The following is a 22271-nucleotide window of genomic DNA, read 5'->3' as shown; positions in this document are numbered from 1 at the left end:
ATGGAATAATTCTTGCTAAACAATTATTTGTATTATGTAGTTGTAATACCTGTTTCTTTTACTCACTGTCTCTCCCAGCCTCTAGTAATCACCATTCTGTGCTCATATATAACTCCCACATATGAGGCGTGTACTTCCCTTTCTGTGGCTGACTTATCACATGAATATAAGGTGTTAATAGGGTGTGGGCTATGTGGGAACTCTGTTCCACTTCACAATTTTTGTTTGGTAAATTTAAAACTATTCTGAAATAAAGCTTATTTTTTTTAAAGAGATTCAACTAAAAATGGTTATCATTTGTTTTAAGAAAAGTAAAAAAGTTGTAATTTTGCCCAGAAAAAAAGATCATCATTAATGAACCATTAATGAACTCCTTTTATCCTTCTTCAGCCTGCAGTTTTGCCTGGTCAGCCTGTTACACGCTAACCAGTTTGAGCTGCATCAGACTTTATGGGTTTTCCTTTCCTTTTAATTAACTTAAAATCTTATTAGCCCAATTATTAGCAATATGGTACAATGCACCAAAACTGCAGCTGTGAATGTGTCTTTATTAAAAAGGCCCTGCCATGAGTTAAGAAACTTTGAGCATTATTATAAACTCTATCAAGGCTAGAGAGATAATTCAGTTTGCAAATTGGTCCCAATTCAAACTTGGCAAGGGAATGCAAATTAAATTAGAATTAATTTGCTCCTCCACCCCTTCCCATTCTTTCCTCCAAACATGTAATTCCTGTTAACAATTAGCATCAGTAGACTTTACACTGGCACTCAGAAAGGTGAACAAATTTGTAAAATAAGAACCAAAAGTATGGTGTTATTTTAGCTTAAGAATTGATGTGTGTATAAGAAAGAAAAATGTACTTTTAGATATATCATCCTGCTTAAGGGACACATAAATAACGCTAAATTTTATCCAGTGGAAAGAGCTGGTGTACTGTAAACTGTTCTCTGCTTTACAAATCCAGGCAATTCTAAAAGGAACAAGAATGAATTTGTCATAGACTCAGTCCCACAGAACATTCTAAATATAGAATCAGCTTGCTTTTGTCCACAGCTGTTCCGTTCTAATAGCTTTAGCTAAGGTTCACACAGCAGGCTCCTTTGTTGAAAGAACTGTTACCTCAGGTGTAGAATATTTTGAAGGCCTTTTTCAGGGAAAAAAGAAAAGAAAATGCTAAGCCAAAGAGCTCCGGGTATCTATCCATTCTAATACAGGGTCTCAGACTGTCTGATTCCAAACATAAAACCATGGACCACAGTTCTACCTGCTACCCTATGCCACGCCTTACATCAGGTGATTATCAGACCTTAGAATGCTTCAAATCATTTGGAATCTTATGGAAAAAACAAACATTCCCTGACTTTACCCTCAAAGATTCTAGCACAATACTATTCAAGTGGAACACAGAAATACTCTTTTTTTTTTTTTAAACAGGCAGAGTTAGTCAGTGATAGAGACAGAGAGAAAGGTCTTCCTTTTCCGTTGGTTCACCCCCAAAACGGCCGTTACAGCCAGTGCACTGCGGCTGGTGCACTGCGCCGATCCGAAGCCAGGAGCCAGGTGCTTCCTCCTGGTCTCCCATGCAGGTGCAGGGCCCAAGCACCTGGGCCATCCTCCACTGCCCTCCTGGGCCACAGCAGAGAGCTGGACTGGAAGAGGAGCAACCGGGACAGAATCTGGCGCCCCAACCGGGTCTAGAACCCGGGGTGCCAGCACTGCAGGCAGAGGATTAACCAAGTGAGCCGTGGCGCCGGCCAGAAATACTCCTGATAGATGATCAAAAGAAAGGGCTACTAAGAAACATTTCAAAATGGTGAAAAACAATTTACTATGAGATTCTAGGAAAGTTTCATTTTCTTTTTTTGTTTTTTTTTTTTTAAAGAAAAGATTTATTTATTTATTTGAAAGAGAGCCATAGAGACAGGAAGACAGAAAGAAAGTTCTTCCAAGCTGATTCACTCCCCGAAATGACTGCCACTGTTGGTGCTGGGTCAGGCCAAAGCCAGAGCCAGCAAATCCATCCAAGTCTCCTACATAGGTATCAGGGGCCCAGGGACTTGGGCTGTCTTCTGCTGCTTTTCTAGGCACATTAGCAGGGAACTGGATCTGAAATAGAGCGGCAGGGACTCGAACCGGCACCCATATGGGATGCTGGTGTCACAGGCAACAGCTTTACCCTCCACGCCACAATGCCAGCCCCCAAAATTTTCATTTCCATCATGTTTTTTGTATTTCCAAAATTTTGTTAGTGAAGATATATTTCTGCTATAAATAAAAAACATGTTAAAAATATTTGTATGTATATATTGAACAGCAAATATATTTCATAAAATGAGAAGAAAGTGTTTGCACTGTAGGAAGGAATAGCATAATGGAGTAGAGGGACATCAAGAGTCAAGAAAAGAATTTTCCTTTTCCTTTGTTGCCCTTTTAAGCTGGAGCTACTGTGTGTATGTATAAGCTGAAGGAAAGATGGCACCAAAGAGAGAGAAAGATTAACAGAACAAGATTGCTCTAGTCTCAGAAGATTTAGGAATTTTCCTGCTCAAAAGAAGAATGTGGAAAGATCAGCCTCAGATAAAAAAAAAAAAAAAAATCCCTAAAGGGAGGGGTCAAAGCAGGGCCAAGATTTGCCCATGCCTCCCATGGCTTCAAGTATGCCCCACCCTGGGGCCTCATGGTTCTGGATTGTCTCCCTGTTAGGATCAGTCACCCTGCATTGTGGCTTTTTCCCTTCCATCTATGCTGAACTCTTACTCCAACATCATTCTCCTAGCAAAAGGCCTATTCAAAGCCTTTTCCTGAAAGAAATTCTCAGTGACTTTCTATTGTCCAATGGCCTTTGCAATGTGGAATCAGCTCCCCTTCCAACTGCAGCTTTGCCATATTTCTCACCTCACCCCACACTCAACCTTTGTCCCAGTACCCAGATGGCAGCCAGGTTACACTTGCTTTTCCCTGGACAGTGTTTCTGTGTGGGTGTGCTGTAGCCCATGGTTTCTCACTCTCATTCTACCTAGCAAAACCCACCATCTGTTTAAATGTTTCTTCAGAGGAACGTTCCATTTTTCCCCAATGAAGTCAGTCACTGCCTTCTGTGTTGTCTGTTTTGGACACACTTTGATGTGTCATGAGTGTGGGGAGCAACTCTGACTAGACTAAGTTACTGGAATTAAGACTTATTCTATGCATCTGCTCTCCCACAATATGGCGCTGGGAGAGGAGTAAACAGCTTCTACACAGCTGCCTCCAGTTCAACCAATAAACTGTAGGACCTGCTCCTGATTGGAGGAGAGCAGCGTACTTGGCGTGTGGGTAGCAGAGTTGTGATTGGTGGAAGAGGACTATAAAGGAGGAGAGAGACAACATGCACCAGGAACATCTAAGGGGAACATCTATCTGAAGGAACATCTGAGCAGCCCCCGAGAGAGCTGGCTGGCGGTGTGCCGCTCCCCCGCGGAAGTGGGGAAAGTGGCAGGGGGAACCGCCCTTCCACGGAGGTGGAAGGGTCGGTAGCCAACCCGGGAAGAACCAGCAGCAAACCCGGGGAGGGCCGAGCAGACAAAAGAACAGCGCAGGGTCTTGTGTCGTTCCTCCACGAAGACGGGGAGCGACATAATGGTGCCGTGACTCGGATAGGAAACCTAGGCAGGGTTTAGTGTCGTTCCTCCACGAAGAGGGGGAGCGACAATGAGGTGATATGATATGAAGGGTGGAGTGTCGTCCCTGACTCGCCTTGCCTGCCATCTGTTCAGTAAGGAATGGGAGATGACACAGGAAGAGAAGAGCTATAGTGGAAAGGCACATGGTGCCAAGCAACCAGACCTCGGTGACGCTGTGATCTGCCACACAACTTGGAGACAACCAGGTGCTTGAAGGTGGAGTGAGGAAGAGGACAACAGTAGGGAGCTGTCTGGGGAACCACTGCAATGCAGAAAAAAGTGCATGTGGCTGGAATGGAGGAGCGAGGGTCAGAGTAGTGAAAGATGGTGATGGACCTGGAGGAGCAGAGCCTCATGGGCACCCAGAGGACATTCACCTTTGTTTTAAGAACAATGAAGAGGCACTGGAGAATTGCATTGCTGCGGAATGACGTGGTCCTTTTTTCATTTTGAAAAACTCAGCTTCAGGTGGAGAATAGATTAGAACGAGGCCAGAGAGGCTATTATGTGCAAGAAAAAGATCATGGAATCTGATGTTGGGGGGAAGGGGAAGTGACACAACACATGGAGAGAATTTGGGCTCGTTCAAATTAAAATTTTCCCAGAAATTTTAAGAACCAGATTAAGCATTCACATTAAATACTCAGACGGCATACAAACGATGTCATCTTAAAGTTTTGCTTACTCTGTGAAGCTTATCATAAAATAAGGTAGTTAAAATGAAACTGGTTAAGTTTTATTATTTAGGAGGAAGCAAAAGATGAAAATATGTATGTATAATATAGTGACAACAGTAAAATTATCTCTATAAAGCTGACTAGTTAAAAGAGCATTTGCTACCTTCAAAAGCTCTAAGGAAGCTCTGAAACTGAGAAATAAAGATTACAAAATCTTAGTAACAGGATATTGTCCTATTATAAATGACTTTTGAGATGTACTTCCCATACCATAAAATTCACCCGTATAAATTTATCCTTCTAGAGTTTTAGTTATTTACAGAATCCTGTTATCATCACCACTCTTCAATTCTAGAACATTCCATCCCTCCACAAAGAAACTCCATACCTGCCTATATTTTTCCAACTATACCAGGCTGGGGCCACAACAAACCACTCTGTGTGTCTGTAAATCTGCCCATATGGACATGGGATATAAATGGAACTGCACAAGAGTTGATCTTTAGTACTGGCTTTTTTCATCTAGCATAATGTTTTCAGAATTCATCCATGTTGTAACATGTATCAGAACTTCGTTGCTTTTTATTACCAAATAATATCTCCTTGTATGGATATGCCACATTTATTTATTGATTCATCAGTTGGTGGACATTTGGGTTGTTTCCATTTTTTGGCTATTATGAATAATGCTGCTATGAACATATGTGTACAATAAATGTGCATACAGGTTGGTTTTCTCTAATATGCCGAGGAGTGGAATTGTTGAGTCACACAGTAACACTGCATTTAATCATTTGAGGAAAGTCCAGACTATGTCCCAAAGCAGTTGCTTCATTTCCCATTTCCATCAGCAGTCAGTGAGAGTTGCAATCTTTCCACAGCCTCATAAACACCCATTATCATCTGTCTTTTTTCTCCAGCCATCTTAATGGTGTGAAGTGATGTCCCATTTTGGTTTGATCTGCATTTCCCCAGCCACTAACAATGTTGAGCAACTTTCCACACACTAACAAGCTCCTTGTACATCTTCTGTAGAGAAATATATATTTGGAGCCTTTGCCCATTTGCAATCTGACTATTTGTCTTTTAATTGAGTTTTGAGAGTCCTTTATATAATCTATGTACAAGTGCCTTGTCAGAGAGATGATTTACAAAGTTTTCTTCCTATTCTGTGGATTTTCTTTTCACTTTCTTGATAGTATACTTTAAAGTACAAAAATCATTTTATTTCAATCATGTTTATTTTTTCTTTTGGTATTGTGTTTTATTGTCTTTTAGAAGAGGATCACTTTTATTTTAAAAAATCACTTTTTTTGAAACAATGAGATCTCTGAACTGAGTTGTCTATAAAATTCTATTTTATATTTTCCTTCCAGTGAGAACAGAATCTAAGCATCATTTTCCCCAAAGATTTGTAATCATTTTCTTTCACATTTGTATTACTTCTTCAAAGTTAAAAGACTATAACTAATGTCAGCCAACTCTATCTTTAGCAAAACCAATTAAGTAGCATTATTCAGACTTATCAGTTCTGTGGCATTTTATTAGCTAAAGCAATTAGAAGAACTTATCATTTTTAAAAATCACATAATTATTGACTACCACAGACCTTGTTACTGAGAAAGGTGATGACTTGTAACAGAGCTATAAGCTAAAATGAAAGTAAGGGGTGAAAAGAAGGACTGAAAGATAGAGGTTAAAGGAGGGGAAGAAACATAAATCACAATTAGAGTAAACGTGTGGAACCTTAATGCATTTTTTAAGACCCTTTAAGTCAAATTAATAAAAATTAAAGTGATTCAATATTTTCACTGGTTGAATTCTGATTTAAAAAATTAAATTATTTCTTTTTAACTGAACCTCTCACAAACTCTCCATCCGTAAAAGCTTTGGGGGGTGGCAGTTATTTGGTGCACCAATTAAGATGCTATTTAAGATGCTTAGCGGCTCACTAGGCTAATCCTCTGCCTGTGGCGCCGGCACCCCGGGTTCTAGTCCCAGTCAGGGCGCCGGATTCTGTCCCGGCCATAGCGGCCATTTGGGGGGGTGAACCAACGGAAGGAAGACCTTTCTCTCTGTCTCTCTCTCTCTCACTGTCTAACTCTGCCTGTCCAAAACAAATAAATAAATAAATAAATAAATAAATAAAAGAGGTCTGGATTCAGACTTCTGAGTTCAAAGTTAGGTTTTGTTATTTAGTACTTGTATGCTTTTGGAGAAGTTATGTCTAAGACTTAGGAGGTCATTCCTCTTCCAGTCCAGCTCTCTGCTGTGGCCTGGGAGTGCAGTGGAGGGTACCCCAAGTGCTTGGGCCCTGCACCTGCATGGGAGACCAGGAGAAGCACCTGGCTCCTGGCTTTGGATCAGCGTGGTGTGGCCTTTGGGGGCTGAACCAATGGAAGGAAGACCTTTCTCTGTGGCTCTCTCTCCCTCTCACTGTCCACTCTGCCTGTCAAAAAAAAAAAAAGATGCTCAGATCCCATATCAGAGTGCCTGGGTTTGAGTCCTGGATCTCTTCCTGATTCCTGCTTCCTGCTAAGCAGATTATGGCTCATGTAGTTGGGTCCCTGCCGACTATATGGGAGATTCAGATTGAGTTTTGGTCTCTTGGCTTTCCTGTTACAGGCATTTGGGGAATGAACCAGCACATGAGGGATCTCTCTTTGTTTCTCAAAGAAATAAATAAATTTTTAAAGCTTTTGAGAGGAAAAATTAAACATTTTCAAGATTTTATTTCTAAAACAATAAATAGCAAAGATGCAGGCATGAATCCAGAAGGGCTTGCCAAATCTTTTCTTACATCATCTCAGAACCCACATGTTCCTTGAGGACCTCAGTACACAGCAGATGTCTCCAGTTAGATAATGCTCAGACACCCAAGTCGTTGAGTTGATTTAAGATATGAAATATCTACCTTTGTATGAAGGCTTCAGAATACTCATGTCACAGGTGACCCAAAAATTGTTTCTTTGTTCCCAGCTTTACATGAGATATCACAGATTATTTTTTAGAAGTACTTGAAGTACTTTTTTTTTTTGCTCAAGTAAATGACAAAATGTCATTCAGAAGAACTCTTTTTAGCATTAATCTTTTTCCCTGAGAACTAAATGAGTGTGATTTAAAAGCACTGCTCATGATTTGGAATTATGCTCTGGAAACAGACAATCTTGCCTCTATCTACTTACAGACTATGTGACCTCTCAATTTGTCTGCCAGCAATAGGAATCATAAACACAGAGGATGTGGGCATTGCAACCCAATTAACCACACACCCTTCCCAGATAACCTCTCTTCTTTCTTTCTTCCCTTCCATTCACTGTACCTGCTCAAATTCAGATCAATTAATCCCCCAACCTCACATACACTGCTGCCCAGTTATTAAGGCCAGGAATTTTAAATGTCTTTCCTCTGTTCCTCTCCCAGCTATGCCCTTTTTTGCAACTGGGGAGTCCATGGAGCAACCACCTGCAGACCATGCTCCAAGTTCCCAGCAAAAAGATGTTGGCTGCTTAAACACAACCCAAGTCCACTCTGAGGAACTTTGCAGAGCTTTTTTGCTGTGTCTCCCCTCCTATTGGCAAGCATTCAGCCTGAGGAACATCCAATGGACAACTGTTTACAAAAAGGATATAAACAGAGCTGGTTATATAGGCTGTCCATACATGCTCATGTAGGCTCCTCAATGTGTGACATAGAGTACATGGCATGGGATACCAGCAGGGATAGTGGGCCAAAGCTAACTGAGCATACCTCTGCATTCCAGTGTATAATTGTGAGATTTTGTTGGGTCCTAGAATGCAAAATTCAGTTTTTCTAGATTATCTGTCAAAGTAGCAAAACAGAGCATATTTGTTTTAATGTACTAGTTTGATTTATAAATATTTAAACATTTGGCATGTGGGTGTTCATGTATACTGGCACCCTGGTCCTTAATAATGTGAGTGTTAAGCCTGCAAGATTTTGGAGTCCAGTTTAATTGACTCATTTACAATATTTGTTACATTCCTACCTTGTGTTCACCAACTGGGCCCTGAGAGACAGCAGTAAACTGGATAGATGAGGTCTTCCTACCAAGGAGCTTACATTCGTATATGAGAAATAAGTGACTCCTACATAGCCACTGCATTCATTCATTATTTCAACAAATAACAACAGCCGAACCTTGCTCCAGGCATTTAGGACTTTCAACCAGACATGGATCACTGGCTTCATGAAAGGAATAATACAAGGTAATTTCAGATAGCAATGAAGTTAAGGAAAGAAATTCAAAATAGGTAGTTATAGAACTACAGCTGAGGGATGTTGGCCCTGTAACAGGTTGTCAGACATATTTCAAGGACTCTACAGAATCCTTAGGATGAAAGGAATCAGGTGGACAGAGAGCCTTCTTACAGAATAAAGATCAGGTATAAATGCCAGTTGAGGGAATGTGGAATGTCTAAGAAACAGAAGAAACCCATGAGTGGCTGGAGCATTGTAAACTGGGGGACAAGCACTGGCACAGGATTGGACGGGAAGGCCCCAGAGGTCTTACACCATGACTAAATCCTTACGTCCTGTGTTTCGAAAAAGAGATAAAGAAAAAAGACAGCAAAAAAGCAACAGCAGTAAAAGGGAAGGCTATGCCACAGCATTTTCCAATAGATACAGTTACCAGTGAGGTGCCTTGAAAAGTGCCCTCTCAGGCTTGGAGGGCCGCAGAAGCTAAGTGAATGACTTGTCATGGTTCCCAGCAGACCTCCAAGAGTCTATTGCTACCAGTGAGTGAGTGAGTTATAACACTCAATCTACCCCTCCATCCAGCAGGCCACTGACTGAACCTGGGGCCGTGGCCCACAGCATATAGCCACTGGCTGCCAAACTTACTATTGATAAGACTTTCTCTTAGAAGAAACTAACTTATGGACTTACATATACTAGGCATAGATAAAATGCTTCCTATATATTTCTTCATTCTTGTGAACTCTCATAATCAATAACAGAGGTATAATCATCTCCACTTAAAAGGAAAAGCAAGAACTTTTTTAAAAAATAGTAATCTCTCCAGGTCACATGTTGATAACTGGTGGATCTCTGTGTGGTCTGATATTTTCTGCTTCAACAGAAATAACATGATCATTGGCCTGAGTTCCACATGAAGAAAGAGTTAAGTGCTCCACCTTGGAGAAAAATACACCTAGACTCCCAGTTAGCCATCATGCCACTGTGTGACCTTGAGTACTATTATTTCACTCCTCTGCACCCCAATTTACTCTATGTAAAGTGGCAGCACCAATTTTAAATCTTTGCTGAGATATAATGCATTCCAAATACCTAGAATTTAGGAAGAACTCAACAAATATTTGCTGGTTGTAATAATCATACTGTGCTTTCCCTTTTCTGCTCAATACCTACCATGAAGTCCTAGTTGTTTATCCATTTTGGATGCTTTTTCACCAGGGGCCAACAACCATCTATTTTAAAATGTGCCAGAGATTGTCAAATGGGGCACTAAAAAACAAATATGAGTGTACTTCCTATAGAAAATTAAATGAACAGATGTTTATTTTGGTATGAAAAGATTGTGAAACCCATTCGTACAAAAGATCTTCAAGAAGTACACGAAAGATGTATATTACATAAAAATTATATATGAATTTCAAAACTTTTTTGCACAAAAACAGCAACTTTTTATTCTGTTTTGACATGAACTATTGAAGCATTGTCCTATGGGTAATGAGTCCTTAAGGAGCAACTATCCATTTTGGGAATAAGTAAGTGCTAGGCAGTGAGATACTGGTGTATTGAGAAATGAGTGAACTTAGCAGGGTACAACTTCCTTGTGTGAAGCATCCTCCTGATTTTTGCTAAGCAACCTGAACCCTAGCAGACATCCAATCCAGAGCCTGTAAAATTCCATAGTCATCTTTCTCTTTACTTGCTCAGTTAAGCTTTCAAAAAGACAACACCCTCTGGAGCTATGACGAGCCTCCGCAGAGATTTCACAGAGAAAGCCATCCTAAGAACTACTGAACAGAATCCAAATCTACCACATCTTTAGGCAGACTTTACACCCAAGCCCTTTCTGTGGTGTCTGGGGATGGCATAGCTATTTCTTCTATGTAGCAGATGTTTTAATTTATTTAAACCCTGGACCACATACTCTGTTCAGGTGGTGGAGAGTGCTGAATGCAGGTAGGGATTAGCTCCCTCTCTACCTTAGCTCTCAGGCACATAATTGGCTTTGTGGTTAGCTGACAGTCACTCCTGGGTTTCCACTGCCCATCTGCAGCAGCTCCTCTCTGAATAGCTTACAAGGCTACAGTCATTGAATATGATATCACGTCATTCATGAAGAACTTGAATTGCTTTGGCAGGAAGGGCGCTGGATAAATTTAAGATATTTGCTAATGTTACCTCTTTTGATTCTTAACAGCTGCTATGGTGGGAAACCTTTTTATCTGCCAAGGGCCATTTGGATATTTATAACATCATTTGCAGGTCTTACAAAATCATCAACTTAAAAATTAACCTGTAACAGATTTATTGAATTTTAAGTTCCTTCTGTAGGTGCCTTGGCAGGATCAGACCAAGTGATCTCACAGCCCACAGGCTGGACATTCCCCACCCCAAGAAGGGAAAATGGTCTAATGCAGTGATTCTCAAACTATGATTGCAATGTATAATAAAAAATAAATAAAATTCATACCTTGACCTAACAACTAACCCTGAAACTACAGTTTCGTGATATAGTACTTATCCTCCCTAGGTGCCACATATAAGTTATTTTGCAAACTTCACAGAAAATGAAATCAAAAAATGTTTATTCGGGGGCCAGCATTGTGGTGTACTGGGTTAAGCCACCACCTTTGAGGCTGGCATCCCATGTGGGCACTGATTCGAGTGCTGTCCTGGCTGCTCCACTTCTGATCCAACTCCCTAGTAACGTGCCTGGAAAAACAGCAGAGGATGTTTCAAGTGCTTGGGTCCCTGTACCCACATAAGAAACCTGAAAGAAGCTCCTGGCTCTGGCTTCAGCCTGGCCTAACCCCAGACATTGTGGCCATTTGGGGAGTTAACCAACAGATGAGAGATCTCTCTGTCTCTTTCTGTTTCTGTCTCTGTCTCTTTATCTGTAACTCTCCCTTCCAAATAAATAATCTTTTTTAAAAAATAATAAGCTTAATTTGTTGCAAAAAGTCGGAAATCTATGCATTTTTCTCATAACATGTATCTTCCATTAAATTGTTGAAGATTGCTTGTACACTGATATTTTCTATTCCATTTCATCTTTTTGAAAAAAATACTGATCACAATCTACTCAGTTTATCTTAGGACCCATGAATGAGTCATAACTTGAAGTTTGTAAAATAGTGTCGAGAAGTCTGCAACATATTTTATATGCTTCACCATAAGATAAATTCTGCTCAGGTCATATGGATTCCCTCTCCCAACAAATATATGTTCATATATTCTCAAAACCTATCCCTTCTTTTCAGAGTACATAACATTTATCCAGGATCATCAGTTACTTCCCTGATTATGCTCCTGATACTCAAAAGAGAACAGAATTGTCCACTAAAGGAGGTGTATGCACCCTTTCTCAACATGTCATTTTATTTTAGGAATGCAAAATTCACAAAATATGAGCCTATTGAAAATACGCACATTTGCATGTACTTCTGTGTAAGAAATGTTGAACAAACAGGTTTTTCTCCGGAGAATGTGAATGGGTTTGTGACTTAGCAAAAAATACAAACATGCACACTTATCTTTTTTAAAGTATTGAAAGTCTGGATTATTACAAAGGAGAAGGAGGGGAAGAAAGAAAAGGAAGCGGGGGAGGAAATATAAAGAAGGCAGAAAAGGAAGGAGAGAATCCAGATTTAAGATACATTTAGTTACTTGTAAGTGTCCTTCAAAGAATTAGGGTGATCAATACTAATTAATTAATTAATTACCCTAAGTTTATGGGTTAATACCAATCAGATAATAACTTATCAAAGAAAAGTCTGACCTTAACTTATAAATAGAATTCATGATATACTTACACACTGCTTGTTGCTTTATAAACTCTTTTTCCTTTCCCTCAACAAAATTGGTTTTGTATGAATTAAGCTTAGTAGCTGTATTCTATTCCTTGGTTAATAAGTTTTATTTTTTAGATCAGTTTTAGACTCATAGCAAAACTGAGAAAAAATATAAAGAGCTCCCGCATACCATATCCCTGTCTCTCCATACACACGACCTCCCCCACTATCAACATGCCATAACATTACATTTGACACCATCAATGAGTATACACTGAAATGCTGTTGCCACTCAGAGTCCATAGTTTACATTAGGGTTTATGCTTGGTGTTGTGCATTGCATGAGTTTGGACCGAGGTATGATGACATGTATCAACCAGAGCAGTTTCACACTGTCCAGTGTCCTCTATGCACTGTCTGTTATTCTCCCCCTCCCATCTCATACTGGACAACCATTGATGGTTATGTCTACCTTCTCCATATACAGCAGAGTTTAACCTTTCTAGATTGGCTTCTTTATTTATCTTAATTATATACATTAATAGCTCATTTCATTTTAGCACTGGGTCATAATTCACTGTAGGCATGTACTATTGTTTATTCATTCAGCTACTGAATGATATGTTGGTTGCTTTCAGAAAGTTTGGTGGTTACCCAAAAAGCTGTCCTGAACATCCTTGCACATATTTTAGTGTAAATATAGGTTTTAAATTCATTGGGTAAAAACCAACAAGCAAAATTGCTGAATAGTACGGTAAGAGTATGTTTAGTTTTGTAAGAAACTATCAAACTGCTTTTCAAAGTGTTGTATCATTCTGTGTCCCTTCCAGCAATAAATGAGTGTTCTGATTGCTCCACATCCTTGGCATTCAGGAACTGTCAATGTTTGTATTTTGGCCACCCTAATAGGAGAGTAGTGGTACTGCATTCTTGTTTTGATTTGTAATTCCCTAATTGCATATGATGTTGAACATCTTTTTGTGTATTATATTGCCATTTGTGTACCTGTTTTGATGAGGTACAGCCCAGGTCTTTGGTCCATTTTCTATTTGCATTGTTTGTTTTCTTATTGTTTACTTCTAATTTTTTTTAAGTTTTGGATAATAACTCTTTATCACATGGGTTTTTTGCAAACATTTTCTCCCAGTCTGTGGCTTGTCTGCTCATTCTCTTGATGCTTAGGAGTTTTTATTATTTCCAATCACAGTGATTTATACAGCTTTCTAATAAAAAGAGAAAGGTTTATTTCGTTTTCAGGTTGAATTGTCAGGTAAATTAATATCTGATGTTTTATTTTTATCAAAATTGATTATAAGTCCTGGATAAAATCATGTTCCTTTCAGAAATGAAAGGTTGTCTCAGAAAATACATTTTGCTATCATCTCTATTTTGATCTATAATAGGACTTTAGTTCTCCTTCACCAGTGAAGGGGAGAATATGCAACCAAAATGTGTTTTCGATAAAAGTAAAAGAGATTCACATTAAAACTGTTGTGTAAGGTAAAGCTTTAAAGCTGACTTTATTAATAGAAAGTGGTTGAGAATAATAAACACTTCCATTTGAGTATAGGCACCATTTCTACACGTGGAAAACATAAGGCCCATTCTTCATACAGTTGTATATGGCTGAAAAGCATAAAAATACTTAAGTCTATTATTGTGTGCAAGCATAAGAAAGCACTTAACAGAGTCTCTGTTTCCTTGTTTATCTGAGACATCATAAATTCTAACTTTAGGCATTCATGAACAGTCAGGTTGATTTTCAACACAGCAGAGGAAACTCTCCTGATGGCTGAATTAGGTTTAGTATTTAAAGAGCATTTTTATAATGCCGAAATATTGTATCTACATTAAAAATCAAAAACCTGAATGGATGTGAAACCTTAGCTAATTTTATGAAAGGGCCTGTAAATAGCTATTATGCTACAATGTACAGAAAAAAAAAGAACATTGATCAGACGTCATTGTTTAGGCAGAGTTACTTTCTAATATTATCCTAAGCTATTTTTTTCTGCATTGTGTATGTCTGTTGTCCTTAAAGGTCATATCACCCAATGCTAAAATAAAAGCCCAGGAAAGGTGTAGCTTGACTTCACATTGTTGACTGTGCATGATTTACTCGTCAGTATTTGGAATCTGAACAGCAGGAATTCTGGACTGTCTGTTGATAAATTAGCCATTGTACAAGTAAAGTTTGAAGAGGATATAAAAACTTTTTAGATTCTTACATGATCACAATATACTCTAGGTTTAACTCCAAGAGCCACCTCTTAAATTACTCTAAGTTATAGGCATCAATACACAGATCTGGGGTTTGGGTAATTGAAGCTGTCAGGTTTATCTAAAAGCAGTTCTGAATGAATAACCCAGAAGTGAGACAACCAGAAGCCGAATAAATCAACTGGGTTTTCTAACAGAACTATCTGTGTACTTCAATTATTCATGAGGCTTTGAATGCGGAAGTTTGACCTGTAAAATCTTGGAGGTCAAAAGACTTTGCTGCAATCTAACATTCTAAATAACTGCCAAATATTACTGGATTTCTCTGCTCTCTATATAAGCTGAGAGTGTCTTTCCCAAGCCTTCTCCTCTCCTCAAATTCAGGAAAAAAAAAAATGAGCAGTCAAGTAAATATTACACTAGATTTAACCATCTCTGAGACTAAGCCTTGGGAATTCTGAAAAATTGAAAACAGGGCCTCTAAATATGATCAGCCATGATCCTCGTGGGGGAAAATACTTTGTCAGAACCCTGAAGAGCTAAGGATAGGCAGTGTCTCCAGCAGACACAATGGTGAAATTACCCAGGATTCGGAGTTCTTATGACATCAGTGCCTAATTTTCCATTCACAAGTGAAGAATGAGCATTTGTCCTAGTAGTTAAGACACAGGTTAGGATGCTTCTGTCCCATCTCTGAGTACTTGGGTTCAGTTTCTAGCTCTGGCTCCTGACCCAAGCTTCCCACTAATGGCACCCTGTGAGGCAGCAGAAATGGTTCAAGTAGTTGGCTCCTGCCGCCTACATGGGAGACCTGGATTGGCCCAGCTCCCCAGATTCAGCCCAGCCCAATCCTCCCATTGCAGACATTTGAGAAGTGAACCAGCAGATGGGATTTTTCTCTCTTTTTCTTCTCTCTCTCTCTCTCTCTCTCTCATCTCAAATTTAAAATAATTTTTAACTGAGTACTACTTGGCAGCACGGAAGTGTTCACTATAGGAGAAAGGCCCAAGCATATAGGAGTTGAAATGAAAACAGTGTTCATCAAGAGCAGGCTATTTTGGGCTGTCACCACGGCTCACTAGGCTAATCCTCTGCCTGCGGCACCGGCACCCCAGGTTCTAGTCCTGGTTGGTGCGCCTGATACTAGTCCGGGTTGCTCCTCTTCCAGTCCAGCTCTCTGTTGTGTCCCCGGAGGGCAGTGGAGGATGGCCCACGTGCTTGAGACCCTGCACCCGCATGGGAGACCAGGAGGAAGCACCTGGCTCCTGGCTTCGGATCAGCGCGGCACCAGCCATGGTGGCCATTAGGGGAGTGAACCAACGAAAGGAAGACCTTTCTCACTGTCTATAATTCTACCTGTCAAATAAAAAAAAAAAAAAGCAGGCTATTTAATAACAAAAATAAAATAAAAGGCCAAAATTAATACAATACTTAGCATGTGACAGGCACATGAGAGTTTTATGTAGACATAATGCCACATAGACACCTGAGGTCATTGAATTCTAGTGGGAACCTAGGAGGCAGATGCCATTGTTGTCTTTGCAGGATAGCTGCTGGCTTTCTCTTGTGTCTTCCTGGATTCCAGACTCATCTTTATCCCACCCCCAAATAAGACATAACTGCCCACATATGATGGAGTAAAGTATATTTTTCAGAAATTATTTCAGGAGAGGGCTTTCAGCACAGTCTTCAAGATGCCACTTAGAAAGAACAGGTCTTCAAAGAGGGAGGTGCCTTTCTCTGAAGGGAGGAGAGAACCTCCACTTTGACTATGACCGTGTCTAAACAAGATAAGAGTCAGAGAACTCAAGGGGCTTCCATAGCCTTGGAAACTCATGACTGGTGCATAGGGAGATTACTGATGCCATAAACAGGAGTGTCAATTTGTAAAGTCAACAACAGGAGTCACTGTGCACTTACTCCTCATGTAGGATCTCTGTCCTCAATGTGCTGTACACTGAGGCTTAATGCTATAACGAGTACTCAAACAGTATATTTCACTTTGTGTTTCTATGGGGGTGCAAACGATTGAAATCTTTACTTAATGTACACTAAACTGATCTTCTGTAAAAAAAAAAAAAAAAGAAATTATCAATTCCCAACTTGACTCTCACTGGGATTAAACATGACAATAGGTCTGATCTGATTTCATCATCATTTAAAAAAAATCATCTATTATTTTTCACTTTATGTTTCTGTGTGGGAGCAAACTGTTGAAATCCTTACTTAAGGTATACTAAGCTGATCTTCTGTATATTAAGATAATCGAAAATGAATCTTGATGTGAATGGAAGGGGAGAGGGAGTGGGAAAGGGGAGGGTTGTGAGTGGGAGGGACGGTATGGGGGGGGAAGCCATTGCAACCCATGAGTCGTACTTTGGAAATTTATATTCATTAAATAAAAGCTAAAAAAAAAAATGCCACTTAGGACACCCACATCATATATCTGAGTGCCTCGTTTGTGTCCTGGCTCCACTTCCTGTTGATGTGCACCCTCGGAGTCAGCATACAAAGGCTTAGGCATTTGGATCTTTTTACCCATGTGGGAGACCTAGGCTTTATTGCCAGCCATTGGCCTTGGCCGGCGCAGCCCTGGCTGTTACAGACATTTGAGGAATGAACCAGTGGATAGGAGATCTCTGTCTGCTTCTCTGTCTCTCTTTCAAATAAATAAATAGAAAAAAATTAAAAAGAAAAATGATTTTCCAAGAAAATAGAAAAATAGATCACATGTCATGAAACTTTTATCCATTTCCCCATTGAATATGTCAGTTCTTATCATGCCACCACCACCACTCCACATATCCACAAACTTCTTATCCAGCTTGGAGTCCCTTCAGGAACACAAAAGCAGGCAGCTATTCTACGGAGTCCCACTGAAGAGCAGATTAGGGCCATCTGCCATCTCCCTTGGAAATTTCCAGGCCATTTTCCCTTTTGCCAACTGCTTATCAAATTATTAATCCAGTACATGGATCTTTTTCTTATAGAGAAGTCTGTTGCCAAGGGAAAAAAATGTCCTCCACCTCATCACACCATGTCTCATGCACTTTATAGACTAAGTTTTTAATTCTTTACCATGCCATTATCAGATAGCTATTATCATCACTTCTTGTCTTAGTGACAAGAAGCCTGAGCTTCCAAAGCTACAGAAATTTCCCAGGATTACAACTAGAGTACCATGCCTTCTCAGTTTGTCAAGTTTCAGATCCTGGAAACGTTTCCATCCCAGATCATTGGCCTATACAACACTAGTAAAATAGGTTAAATAGTAAGGTTTCCTACACTTGATTTCTGATTGTCTGAGTAGTCACTCAATGAACATTTGTTGAATAAGAGGGGGGAGTGAGGGGTGGGAAGGGAGGGGGGAGGGAGAGTTAGAAAGAGAAAGAGAGATTGGGAGAAACAAAAAAGGAAGAGGAAGGAGAAAGGAGGGAGGGAGAGAGTGAAGATAGGAAAACAGCTAAAGATGCAGAAAGTAAAAGCTTCATGGTGACTCACTATTTCGTAAATTGTACTGTTATATTACCTATAATTTACTTCATACACAATGGAAAATACATATACCTGGTTAATATTTGAGCAATTTGATGGTCCCTCCCTAATCATGAATAATCCATGTTGGTTACATAATATTTGAACTACAAGCACTTGAACTCTCTAACTCTCTTTATTTAGAGCAGAACCATGGAGTTTGCTTATTTTCACAAGGAACATTGGAAATAGCACTTCATAGATGAAATTAGCAAATGAGCAATATTAAACCATGGTGAACTGAGTAGAGGAATCTAACAAGCCCAACAACCCGACTACTTTCCAAGCAGTATTGTTGGCCTCTAATTCAGTCCTGAGTTCACAACTTAACAGGATTCTGTCACTAATTCTGTCAGCCAATTAGAAAATTAGCTGAATCATGTTGTTGGGACAACTTTAAATCTGCCTCCCTTTCACGCAGAGAACTTACTATCTACTGGCTGGAGTGATCCAAAGAAGTCCAGAGGCTGAAGGACTGAGGGGTGGAACCTCTTCAACTTCACACAAGCTGACTGAATGGTTGTTTCATGATTCCTTTCTGGTAATTGTTTGCATGAATTGAATATTTCAGTATGAGATACATTTTCATTGTAATTTAGCACTTGGTAGCAAGGCTGTAGAGAAGGAAATCTGTAGCCTTTACCTACCTGCAACTGCTGATGACTTCTGATAACCACCAAAATAAAACTTCTGGTGCCTGGCCAGGTCAGCACATGGTGGCCAGGTCCCACCATGGGCCACTCTTGTGAACAGCTTTATTCATGCCAAAAGAAAAGAAAAGAAAAGAAAAGAAAAGAAAAAGTTCCTCTTCTGAAGAATAATATATAAAAGTTACATGCTTTAGCTAGAATGATGTTAAACAGTTGTCTATAATGAGAAGCTTCCATTTCCACAAAAGCCATAATATAAGCTTGTGAAAAAAGAACAGAATGAGCTATGATGATAGTTACCCAGCATTTAATTAAAACCAAAGAGCCTGAGAATGGCTTTCTTATTATTAGAGGTACTATTAAAGATGAAGGATTGTCCTTGATAACATTTCTCCGGCAGAGGACATCCTCTTTGCTTCTGGGAAAAGGAGAGTTAATCAGAACAAAATATAGCTGTTAAAAATCCCTCCAAAGTCCACATTTTGAGATTTGTGGCTTATCCATTGATTCTTTTACCACTTCTTTTGCTTTTGCCAACTCACTAAAACCCTTGTCAGAACAGAAATTCAACTTCTATAAAATGGAAGTACCTTCTTCACTATAAAGCATTTAATCGAGTTAATATTTCAAGGTTTTCATTACCATCATAAGGAAGCATTAATGGTGAGAGGGAAAAAATAATCAGTCAGCAAAAATTCTATTACTTTTCCTTTAGTGAATTTGGCCATTACATCCTTCCTTAGGAAGTCTCATTTCCTGAAGGACCTGAACAATGATGGGATAAGAGGGACAGTTGAGGCAGATAAATGCACAATCTTCACCAAATACAAGGAGAGCCACTCCACAGAAAATTCACCAGCATCTATGCCTCAGGTATTTTACCCAGAAGAAATAAGCAGAATGTATATCAACTCAGTTGTTCACCATCTGCATTCATTTTCAGGTTGACTTCAAATCTCCTTTGTTCTTTATCAATTCTGCATATTTAATTGTTTGCATATTTATTTTTAATTAGTATGACTTCTTTAGGATATGAATCTGTTTGACAAATACTCTGGTGCATGAAAGATCTGTTCTTTTAACATATTTATTCACTCTAAGACTCCTCAAGTGATGCTTAAGTCTGAATCCTTATCTCCAAATAAGGAACTGTTTAATAAAGATATTACTGAGCTTTTTATTCTGAAGAATATAGAAAAGGAAGTGCTTTCTTTTCCCTCTGACCTCACTTTAAAGGCTTACACCAACTCAGCTCCAAACTGCCCACAAATCCACTGTTATAAACAATTCAATCTCAACTTCAGCCATAAATTCTGCCTAGAAATAATGAAATAATGACAGCGCTTGGTATTAAAGCAGAGAAAGGAGTCATATATGAAATATGAAAAATCAAGCTATTTGGTTTACTTAAACTTCTAAACTTTCCAAGCCAAACATTTAGATAGGAAAGAAGACAAAGTAGAATTCAATGAGAATACAGTATCCAAGGGGAGGGGGTCACAAAGCTGGGACAGCAGCAAGGGGCTGGAGGTGGGGGTAGTTGTCTCCAGATTGGGCTACTCATATCATAGAAGGAGCACTGTGCTCAATTCTGCACCTAAAAGGAAACCCGTAGAAGTGAAATTGACACCACGAGAAGGAATGACTTGATCAGCCCTTGTCTTAACTGTCGAGGACAATTTATTAATTTTTTTATTATTTTCTTTTTCTACTTAATACCATTGATTGAAATCTTCACTTAACACAGAATTATTCATAGGTGTTTAAATACAATTGAAAATTGATCCCAGTAAAAAATAAGAGTCAGAATAAGAGAGGACAGAGATGTATAGTTGGAAACACGTTCCCACAGACTTACTGCTAAGGGTAAAGCTAAAAACTTGCCACAGGACTCTAAATCCCATTAAGTTGAGTTGTACTCATGCCGCCTCACTAGTTAAAGTGATCAAGTGTATAACTGATCATACAGTTAGGAATGTGTCAAAGAGATCACATAACAATAGATAGAATTAAAAAGGAGAGAATGGTCAAACATGGGAAGCAGGCCACATAGCAGACTCATTAGAAGGATGAACGCCCTGGCCAGCGCCACGGCTCACTAGGCTAATCCTCTGCCTGCGGCGCCGGTACCCGGGTTCTAGTTCCAGTTGGGGCGCCGGTTCTGTCCCGGTTGCTCCTCTTCCAGTCCAGCTCTCTGCTGTGGCCCGGGAAGGCAGTGGAGGATGGCCCAAGTGCTTAGGCCCTGCACCCGCATGGGAGACCAGGAGGAAGCACCTGGCTCCTGGCTTCGGATTGGTGTAGCACGCTGGCTGTAGTGGCAATTTGGGGAGGGAACCAACGGAATAAGACCTTTCTCTCTGTCTCTCTCTCTCTCACTGTATAACTCTGCCTGTCAAAAATAAAAAAATTTTAAAAAAAAGGACAAATGCCCTAAACAGCACTCTGACCACAGAATCAGCCCTTAAGGCCTTTGGGTTGGGCTAAAAAGCCCATGAGAGCATTTCAGGCATGGAAAGTGAAGACACTGTGGCAAAAAAATGACCTAAATTAAGGATCTCTCTGAGGGATATCCCAGTGGAATGAAGGGGCCATCAAAGAAGGATGTACTTTTCTCTGAAGGGAGGAGAGATCTTCTACTTTGCTTATGGCCCTGTCTAAATACTGATGGAGTTTGTGGACTCAAAAGGCTTCCATAGTCTTGGCAGCTCATGACAAGAGCTTCGGGTGATCACTGACAAGTAAACAATAAGAGTGTCAATTGTTAAATCAACAACAGGAGTCACTGTGCACTTGCTCCTCATGTAGGACCTCTGTCCTTAATGAGTTGTACTATGAGAATTAACTGTAAAACTTGTCTTCAAACAGTACTTTATGCTTTATGTGTCTGTGTGGGAGCAAACTGTTGAAATCTCTACTTAGTTTTAAGTTGATCTTCTGTATATAAAGATAATTAAAAATGAATCTTAATGAAGAATGGGATGGGAGAGGGAGTAGTAAGTGGAATGGGGGTGAGGGGTAGAAGGGCAGGAATCAGGGAAAAAATCACTATATTCCTAAAGCTGTACCTAATAAATTTGTATTTATTAAATAAAAGCTTTCTAAAAAAGTTGTGAACCACATATCAGAAAGGGTCTGCCCCATGCCATATGAAAGGCATTGGAAGGGAGAGTGCATTTAAACTTAAAGAAAATCAACCCTGGACTCCAAAGCCACCACTGCAGGGAAGATGAGGACCACTGCAGGGAGATAACAGGAAGGCAGGCATGCTTTAGCATCACCTAAAGAGCTCCCTAACTTTCAAAGTTGTCCAAAACTAAGAAGATCCCTTGAGTTGTTGTGCTGCCCATTACCGGAGCTGCTCAAAACAGAAGCTAGACAACCTCTTGCCCGAGATGCTGTTAGGAAGATTTGTTTGCTAGGGATAGGAATGGAGTTAGGTGTATCTGCGATTTTTCTGTGCTACCTTCTAAAATCTGGCAATGATTAATAGAGTGGGCATTATGACATGCTGTATCTCA

The 22271-nt window shown here is 39.8% G+C and overlaps 1 long non-coding RNA gene across 1 annotated transcript in view; it reads left to right on the top strand.

Moving 5' to 3' along the window:
- Nucleotides 1-21719, top strand: part of LOC138849154 (uncharacterized) — a 79857-nt gene extending 58138 nt beyond the window's left edge. Inside the window, exons 3-4 of the long non-coding RNA XR_011387563.1 lie at nt 18525-18644; nt 19497-21719. This is a non-coding gene — a long non-coding RNA (uncharacterized lncRNA). The remainder of the gene's footprint in view (nt 1-18524; nt 18645-19496) is intronic.
- Nucleotides 21720-22271: the final 552 nt, after the last annotated feature.

This window comes from Oryctolagus cuniculus, chromosome 3, assembly GCF_964237555.1.
Source record: "Oryctolagus cuniculus chromosome 3, mOryCun1.1, whole genome shotgun sequence".
Classification (NCBI taxonomy): Eukaryota; Metazoa; Chordata; class Mammalia; order Lagomorpha; family Leporidae; genus Oryctolagus; species Oryctolagus cuniculus.
This window is presented reverse-complemented; position numbering and strand designations above follow the sequence as displayed.